The following is a 9,825-nucleotide window of genomic DNA, read 5'->3' as shown; positions in this document are numbered from 1 at the left end:
AAAAAATTAAAAAAGCACAAAAAAGATATTTTCTCATGCTTTTTGCATATAACATGCATATTTACGAATGGAATTTTGGATATACCCAGGTACTTTTTGTGGGATCTGTGCCCCGCATAAACTGTCTTCCAATCATTTGAATGAAATAAAGTAAATAAAGGTGTCTCATTGTTGTATTTGTTTAAAACAAAATTTGTTTTAAATTTTACTACCTTATACACTTGTAATTCTTATAATCAAATCTCAATTGGTAACAGTAAAGCTGCATAGGGTCTTCTCGTCTATCTAGAGGTAAACAGTATCTGCACTGCTATTCCAATTTCACTGAGCCAATCATCGAGACAGCTGTTGTATCGTTACGTCATTCATGCAAGACCGCATTTAACGGCCAGGGTATTCCGCTACCTTAGGACCCTCATCGGTAAGGCCGCCGTTTGTCGGGGATTTCTTCAAAGCCTAATTTTTATTTAAGCAAATCTGTTACCCTTCCGACACTGGGCAGACTTCACACTCTATATTTAGATATCTATCTTTGCAGAGTGCTGTGTTTTAAATAAACAGTCGTACAACACAATTCTATGCCTCCTATACATCTTGGTTATACACATAATGATCCTAAGACGTATGGCTCACCTTATCCCGAAGTTACGTGAGTAAATTTGCCGAGTTCCTTAATGATTGATTACTCAAACGCCTTCGTATTTTCTACTTGCTTACTTGTGTTAGTATTTAGGTACGGTATATTTAAAGTCTGCATCTAAAATTTTCCTGAACTAATTTAATTTTAATTAGTCTTTTCTAGCACGTGAAATGACCTTCTATTGTTCATCGTGTGCTATTACATATACTGTATAAAAATGTAATAAAAATGAAAATATATTTCACGAAAGCAAGTTCATTTTTATTACATCAGTAATAAGTAATAGCTGTTACTTAGAAGCCGTAAATTTAATTAAATACCATAAGCTTAAGGCGGATGTATTACATCTTATCGCTACTCATGTCAGCATTATCACTTGGATTACTCCTTTTTAATTCTTATAAAGAACAAAGCTTGATATATATCCAATGTTCCGCTACCCCATATATTTTTTGTTTAATTTAAACAATATATGGACAAGGTTTCGGTATATTATTTAGATCCGTTATATTTTCGGTGTGTACTTCTACTCTTTTATAAAAAAGAATACAAATCAACGCTCTGTTACGAGATCATTAAAAAGTGGCTGCATCTAGGCCCATTAAATGATTGTATTAAAAGACACATCCTTAATTTCACTCAACAATAATTTTGGAACCTTATTAACTCTTGTTCTGGGCTGTTTCCCTTTAGACATACAACCTTTCGTACTATGTCCGATTATTTAATATTCATTTTAACCCTTCCGAGTGCAAATACTCTCCGATAAAATCTTTACGATCCCCCGATATATACAAAATTATCTTTTTTATTTTTGGATTAGAAAAATAAAACAAAAGAAAAATTTTGACCGAGATCACAGTTCTGTACCTGCTAAAATGTTACTTAAATTACCTACTAATATAGGTTTCGCGGAAAACCAGCTCAGCTAGTCAGTTTTGTCTTTCACTTACTTACCACCATTCTTCGGATGTCTATACAACGACAACCCGTTCGGACTTTTATTATCCTGATAATGGTAAGATCACTAGCCTCCGGGTCTAATTCTAGATACTTTATCATTTTTTCATAATCGATTTCTCTAAGAGTTTATATTCTTGCATCTAAAATTAACTTGCTGACCCATTATGCAAAAGGTACGCTCTTGTTTATTTTCTCGAGCTGCTTATAAAACTACTATTAAATTCTTTTCCTCACGGAACTTTACACTATTGCGTATTAACCATATTTAGCCTTAGAGGAAGGTTCCTCTTTATTCAAACAGATATTCCATTTTACTTGGCTGGGCTACTCTACTTTACTTCTCATTATATGTAGAATCTCGTTTGATTTTTTTTCCTAAGATTAATTAGATTTTTCTGTTCATCTTGTTTATTTACTAGATTTCTCTTAGCATATAGATATCTTTTTTTGGTTTATAGCAAATTATTCATAATAATTTCTTTTTACACTTTTTTGATAAATTTTTATTTTATCAATTTATAATTTTTATTATACTAGACTTAATATATCTTTTTTATTTTTAGGATCTTTAAGATTAATCATTTTTGGTAAAATAAAAATCACAAGCCTTTTCATTTAAATCTTTTATTTATATACCTTAAACATAAATATATTTATTTTTATATATTTTTTTTAATCAATAAATAATATATATATATATACATATTATTACTAATTATATAAAGAGTATAAATTAAGAACCTCAATAATAAACTGAAATATATAAGAATAATCATACAACATCTACAAAATGTCAGTATAATATACCAGATTCAAAACCTAAATGATGATTTTCAGTTAAGTGATATGCTAAAAGACGTCAGAATCCTACAGCTAAAAAAGCTGTACCTATTATAACATGTAAACCGTGGAATCCTGTTCCAAAATAAAAACATGATGAATAAGTACCGTCTGATATAGTAAATGATGAAACTGTATACTCTATTCCTTGGAAAGCTGTAAATATTACAGCTAAAACTATAGTATAAACTAAACCATTTAAAGCTCCACTTCTATTTCCTTGTATTAAAGAATGATGTGAATAAGTTACAGTAACACCTGAAGATAATAATATTATTGTATTTAATAAAGGTAATTCAAAAGGATTTATAGAATCTATTCCCATAGGTGGTCATTTAGCTCCCAGTTCTATTGTTGGAGATAAAGCACTATGGAAAAAAGCTCAAAATATAGCTAAGAAAAATAAGGCTTCAGAAACTATAAATAATCCTACACCCATGTTTAATCCTCTTTGTACAGCTAAAGTATGATTACCTAAGTAAGTACCTTCTGATATCACATCTCTAAATCATAATGACATTGATAAAATTAAACTTAATAATGCAAACATTAATATGTTTAATCCTATACTAAAACTTTGGAATGATAATATAGCACTTAATGTAACGGCTAATAAAGAAGTACTCGTATTTAGCGGTCAAGGACTAGGTGAGACTAAGTGGTAAGGATGGGCTTGAAAATTACTCCTTATAGAATTAGTAATAATATGTATATATATAAATATTTTTGATTGATTTTAATATAAAATGAAGGTTAGGCAAAGGAAATTAAAGATAATAAATTACATAAATTTAATAATTCATCAGGTATGAAAATAAAACTTACTATAGCTAAATTTAATATACTTAAAGTGATAGAGTAAATATTAGATAATGAAACTTCATTATATATATATGTTTTTTCATATTCAGATTTATCAAAATAAATTGTTTTTATAACAGTTAAATAATATACCGCACCGATAACACTTGTTAATACACCTATTAAAACTAATATAGTTTTATTATTATCTAAAGCTGTGGTTAATACCATTTGTTTTGCAAAAAATCCTACTAAAGGTGGTAAACCTACAAAAGAAAATAATGTTATTACTAAAAACAAGGCTAATATCGGATTTATAGAAAAATATCCTTTTAATTGACTAATTAATTGTATAGGGCTATTATTTTTTTCTGATAAATTATTATATTCTGAATTATTTGTATAATATAAATATAGACTAAAACCAATAGCTATCAAAATAAAGAATGCATTTAAATTAGTTAAAATATACTGTATAATATAAAAAATATAAGCTTGATAAGAATCTATATTGTGTACAACCAAAGCTAATAATATAAATCCTACGTGGCTTATAGTACTATAAGCTAATAATCTTTTTATTCTTGTTTGACTTATACCCAATACTGTACCTATAATTAATGAAAAAAAACAGCTTATAGATAAACTTGTGGTTCAGGAATAAAATTGTATACTTGAATGTAATAAACTACTAGTATATTGTACTAATTCTAATAACAATACTAAAATAGCTATTTTACCTAGTATTGCTATAAAAGTTGTAACTATTGTAGGTACACCATCGTATACATCAGGTGATCATCAATGAAAAGGTGCTGCAGCTATTTTAAATAGTAGTCCTACGGATATTAATAATAAACTGTAAAAAACATAACTGTGCATATATCATGTAGAATATTCAACATAATTTTGTGAATCAGATATTATTAAATATATACCATCTAAATTAGTTAATCCTGAATTTGCATATATTAAACCTATTCCTAACAATATAAAACAAGACGATAACCCTCCTAATAAAAAATAAGTTAAAGCGGATCCTGTAGATGATTCAGAGTTTCTATGTAAAGATGAAATTATATATAAACTAAAACTTTGTAATTCAATACATAAATAAATAGATCCTAAATCCCCACTTGACAATAATAATGTAGCACCACTTACAACAAATATAATAATTAATGCGTATTCTATTATTGTAAACTGTTCTGATATTTTATTTATAATATTTGTATATTGTTTTACTTTTTTTAATAAAGTATCTATTATAGATGTTGAGTCTCCTATATACTTTTTTCTGGGATAAAAACTTGTTAGTAATAATATTATACCACTAATTATTAATATAAAGATTTGAAATGTATGTGTTATAGCAGTTATATTAAATAAACCTCCGTATAATCCTATTCCTTTTTCTAAATATGTTAGAAAAAAAGTAATGTACGATGATAGTATACTATAGAATATTATTAGTATACCTATTCGGCTATATAAAATAGAGGTATCCGGTCTATTAGTTAAACCATTAGAAAATAGTAAAAGAACAAGAAAAGTTAATATCATTTGAAATTTTTTATCTAATTTTCACTTAATTTTTGTTCGCTATGATTTTTTTTTTTAATTTTGACAATTTTAACTACAATCTAAAGGTCTTAATAAATATTTTTCAAATAGATAAAAGATTTATAAGGTTAATAAGCCACTATTTGAGGATTTTTAGGTTAATTTTTCTTATTTTTTTTTTTTTAGTTTTTTCTAATTAAATATCAGAGGATATCAGATTCGAACTGATGTAATAACAATATTAAATAAGTTTCAAGCTTACCGCTATAAACCACTCAGCCAATCCTCTAAAGTACATAAAAATATAAATAAGAAAAATATTTATAGATCGATCGTTTATTTCTATATTTTTTAATTAAAGTCTACATTATATAATAAATGATAAGTAGAATAGTTAATACCATCTAATATAATAGAAGGATATATACCTAATAATACAGTAAATAAAACTAATACTGTAAGCATAAAGAACTCTCTTTTATTTAAATCAGGCATATATTCAGATCAAAATCTTTTAGGTTTTGATCCTGCAAAAGCAATTCTATTAAACATAAAAATAGTATAAGCGGCAGAAAAAACAATAGAAGATGAAGCAAGTATACCTGCGATAGGTAATCTTTCAAAAACACCATATAAAGACATAAATTCCCCTACAAAATTTAAAGTAAGAGGTGCTCCACAATTACCTAAAGATAATATAAAAAATAAAATAGAAAAAATAGGCATACTTTGAGCTATACCTCTATAATAGGTAATTAATCTAGTACCTGATCTATCGTATAAAATACCTCCTGCGGAAATAAATAAACCAGAAGAAACAAAACCGTGAGCTAATCCTAATAAAATACCACCTTGTATACCTTGTAAGACGTTACTAAATACTCCTGAAAGATATACCGCAGCATGTGATACAGAAGAATAAGCTATAAGTTCTTTAATATCAATAGTTCTTAAAGTACTAAGACTAGCATATATAATAGTTAAAATACCAATAAGGAATACAATATAAGTATAATATAAAAAAGCTTTAGGTACTAAAGGTAATATTAATCTAAAAATACCATATAAACTTAATTTTAAAACTATAGCTGCTAAAATTATACTTCCTGATAAAGGTGATTCTACATGTGCTTTCAATAATCAACTATTTAAATATATAGTGGGTGTTTTTACCGCAAAGGCTATAAATATACCAATAAACATAAATAATTGAGTTATATATATATAATTTGTTTTAGATAAAACATAAATATCTGTACAACCTATTAAAGATTGCATTTTTATGATAGACAATAACATAAATAAAGAACCTAAAAATGTATATAAAAAGAAATAAAAACTTGCCCTTATTTTTGCACTTGAACCATACATACCTATTAATATAAATAGAGGAGCAAGAATACTCTCAAAAAATATATAAAACATTAAAATATCTAAAACTAAAAATATAGTTAGCAATAATGTTTCTAATAACAATATAATTATTAAAAAATATTTGATTTTTTCATCGATAGATTTTCAGTTGGATATTATTGATATTGGCATAATTAATGTGGTTAATAAGATAAAATATAAAGATAAACCATCTATACCTAAATAAAAATCATAATAACCTATTATATAATGCTCCTGAACCATTTGGAAATGTTTGCTACTATTGTCATGTAATAATCATACTACTAAAGAAATTAATAAATTTATTATTGTGGTCGTTAAAGCTATTATTTTTAATCTTTTTGTATAGAATTTTATATCATAACTACTGTAAATAAATATAAAAAATATACCTATCATGGGAATTGCAATTAAACCTAATAATAACAAGAAAATTACTCTATATATATAAGAAAAAATGTGAATTTATATAAATTTATATGTTTTATATTTTAGTAAATGTAAATTGATATAAATGGCTTATAAATATATTTAAACAAAAGTACTCGGATTTGAACCAAGAACACGAAGTTTGAAGCTTCTTATTTTACCATTAAACTACACTCTTACATTAATAATATCGAACTGAAAATCTATCGATGAAAAAATCAAATATTTTTTAATAATTATATTTATTAGTAACGGAAAAGAGTTGAATCGAACAACTAGGTACAAAAGCACAATATTTAGCAAATATCTTACCCTACCAATGGCAACTTTTCCATTTAATTCGAGCTAGGCCGGTGTCGATCCGGCATCATTTTCCTCGACAAGGAAACACTTTACCAATTAAGATTACTAACTCATTTTTTTCCCACTAAATTCATTATACACTCATACGGATAGTAGGACTTGAACCCACAAAAATCATTTGGAAGACGATTGTTTTACCAATTAAACTAAACCCGCTGTATTATTTATCTGTTAAAGTAATCGGAGTATTAGGGTTTGAACCTAACAAGTCCTCAACCCAAATGAGACGCCTAACCAACCTGGCTCTACTCCGTTTTTTACCAGAAGAAGAATTTGAATCTTCATCATTAATGCATGAAATTAATGTTCTAACCATTTAAACTACCCTGGTTAGATATCTCCTATATACGACTTGAACATATATCGTATTATTAGAAATAATACGCTTTACCCTTAAGCTAATAAGATAGGAGACAAGAGATTTGAACTCTTAAAAGCAAAAAACTATTGAGTTTACAGCTCAACCCTTCTTACCAATAAAGGAACTCTCCTTAAGACCTAATGGACTTGAACCATTATTAATACGATTAAAAGTCGTATGTTTTACCAATTAAACTAAAGTCTCTAGTATTTTTGCTTAACTGTTATTACAATAGATCCAACCATAGATAATAATAAAATTATAGATGTTATTATTAATCACATTGATAAATTAGTATACATAACATTACCTATGTTAATTATATCATAAGTATCTATTAAATTACTATCCCAATTATTAAATGATACGATAGATATTATTTTATCTTTATTTAAAATATCTAAATTATATGCAATCTTTGTATCTGGTAATATTTTGTTATATGGTATAAAAAACCCTAAAATTGTTAATATAGCTAAAGGTATATTATTATTTGTATCACTAATAAGTTCTGATACTCTTATATTTATTAACATTAAAATAAATAAAAATAAAATAGATACTGCTCCTACATATACTAAAAGATAAGATAATCCTATAAATTTTGCACCTAAAAATATAAGATAACATGATATACTAGAAAATAATACAATAAGATGTAGTACGGATACAATAGGATTTTTACTTATAATTATAAAAACACCAGATAATAAAGATATTATTATTAAAATGTTTAAAAATTCTGGACTAAATCCATTAAACAGAGTAGGAAAAAAAAATATATTTAACATAAAATGAATAATTATTCTTTTATTCTAAACTAAAAGAATAAACATAATAGATTATTAATTGTATAATATTGATATTGGCATAAATAAAGTAGTTAATAATATGAAGATACAGAGATAAGCAATTTATATTAAATATTAGTAAAGCCACAGATAAATTCTTATTTTAATCTACATAATCATCAGCAGGGTTATAATAAGAATCCACTACGGAACATACCTTTATAAAGGTATGTTCCGTATAAAGGCACGTTTCGTATAGAGCATGTTACGTATAACGGTAGTCTTTTACTGGAATTGAACCAGAAGTCTATTCCAATAAAGACTTATAGACATTGTCTATCATATAGAAAAAGATATCTTTTTCTATATGCCTAATTATCTTTATAGGATAATTAAGAAAAAAAATAATAATTTTAAGGCTAATATATCCCGTGCAATTTCCATTACACGAACCGTATTTCGACTTAACACCAATTAAAGTCACGCATACGAAAACTACATATCAAAAAGAATACAACTAATTAAGTAAAAATAATAAAGATATGCAGTCAAACTTATTGCGCATACATCTTTCAGCGCCTGACGAGTAGTTAGTACCCAACTGAGATTAAATTCACCGTGACGTGGTGATTCACGATTACTAGTAATTCCTTATTCATGTAGTCGAGTTACAGACTACAATTCATGAATAGTTATATCCAATTTTATGGGATTAGCTCCATTTTTCAATATTGCATCCCTTTGTATAGGTATATGTGGCACGTCTATAGCCCACGTTATTAAGGCCATGATGACTTGTCTTAGTCCCTTTTATGAATTCCAATATACCGGTTAACAACTTTAGAAAGAAATATAACTAAAGTAAGGGCTTTCGTTAATTAAAGGAATTAACCAAAATCTCACGACATTAACTGAAGACAGCCGTGCAGCACTTGTATTAATTTGCATTAGTATTCAAAACGTGGTAAGGTTATTCGCGGATCATCGAATTAAATAACATACTTCACTACTGGTTTCAGAAACGGTCTAATGATTTCAATTTGGGCGTTGCCGCTTTAGTCTTAAGGTGGAATGCTTACACTTTCATTTATAAACTAAAAAATTCTAGCTTATGGCACTCATCATTGTCTCCTTGGACTACTAGGGTTTCGAATCCTAATCGCTACCCAAGGCTTCGTCCCTCAACGTCAGTTATTACATAGAATAGTACATTTGCCGTTACCCGTCCTACCAGGATTAGAGGATTCCGACCCTGCTCTGATAATTCGCTATTCACACATAAAACTCTAGAAAATTAGTACCTTTGCAGGCTTGATTTTCTGTCTAGGTACCCTTTAAACCGATTAAATATGAATAACACTCGTCTTCTACGTATTACCGCGACTGCTGGCACGTAATTTGGTCAAGACTCATAGATAAAAAATCGTCATACTCTGTATTTTATCTAGAACTATATGAAGATTTACCTCTATACATTCTTCCAAATTGCTGGTTCAGCCATTTGACTATTGACCAATATCCCCCACTGCTGTACAATTCTGCCCTGGGCTTTTTTCAGACCCAGTGTGATCGATCGACCTTTCAGTCACGACTGCCGCAATCTGAGCTAAATTTTATTACTCTTACGGATTATTTATTAACATCTTCAAGCGAATTTTTATCTTTTATATTGTAACCTT

General features: G+C 27.5%; 5 non-coding genes across 5 annotated transcripts; all 5 read right to left on the bottom strand.

Annotated features, from left to right (window-relative positions):
• Nucleotides 1–5,011: 5,011 nt before the first annotated feature.
• Nucleotides 5,012–5,096, bottom strand: LTR84_012823. The gene has a single exon. It is a non-coding gene; the product is annotated as a tRNA-Ser (tRNA).
• Nucleotides 5,097–6,738: 1,642 nt separating this feature from the next.
• Nucleotides 6,739–6,809, bottom strand: LTR84_012822. The gene has a single exon. It is a non-coding gene; the product is annotated as a tRNA-Sec (tRNA).
• A 163-nt stretch (nucleotides 6,810–6,972) lies between these two features.
• On the bottom strand, nucleotides 6,973–7,046 carry LTR84_012821. Its single transcript has one exon. It is a non-coding gene; the product is annotated as a tRNA-Asp (tRNA).
• Nucleotides 7,047–7,078: 32 nt separating this feature from the next.
• On the bottom strand, nucleotides 7,079–7,150 carry LTR84_012820. Its single transcript has one exon. It is a non-coding gene; the product is annotated as a tRNA-Gly (tRNA).
• Nucleotides 7,151–7,486: 336 nt separating this feature from the next.
• LTR84_012819 lies at nucleotides 7,487–7,559 on the bottom strand. Its single transcript has one exon. It is a non-coding gene; the product is annotated as a tRNA-Lys (tRNA).
• Between the last annotated feature and the right edge of the window lie 2,266 nt (nucleotides 7,560–9,825).

This window comes from Exophiala bonariae, assembly GCF_035927105.1.
Source record: "Exophiala bonariae strain CCFEE 5792 chromosome Unknown scaffold_87, whole genome shotgun sequence".
In the NCBI taxonomy this organism is placed as follows: domain Eukaryota; kingdom Fungi; phylum Ascomycota; class Eurotiomycetes; order Chaetothyriales; family Herpotrichiellaceae; genus Exophiala; species Exophiala bonariae.
Note: the sequence above shows the minus strand (reverse complement) of the source record. Positions and strands in the feature narration are given on the sequence as shown.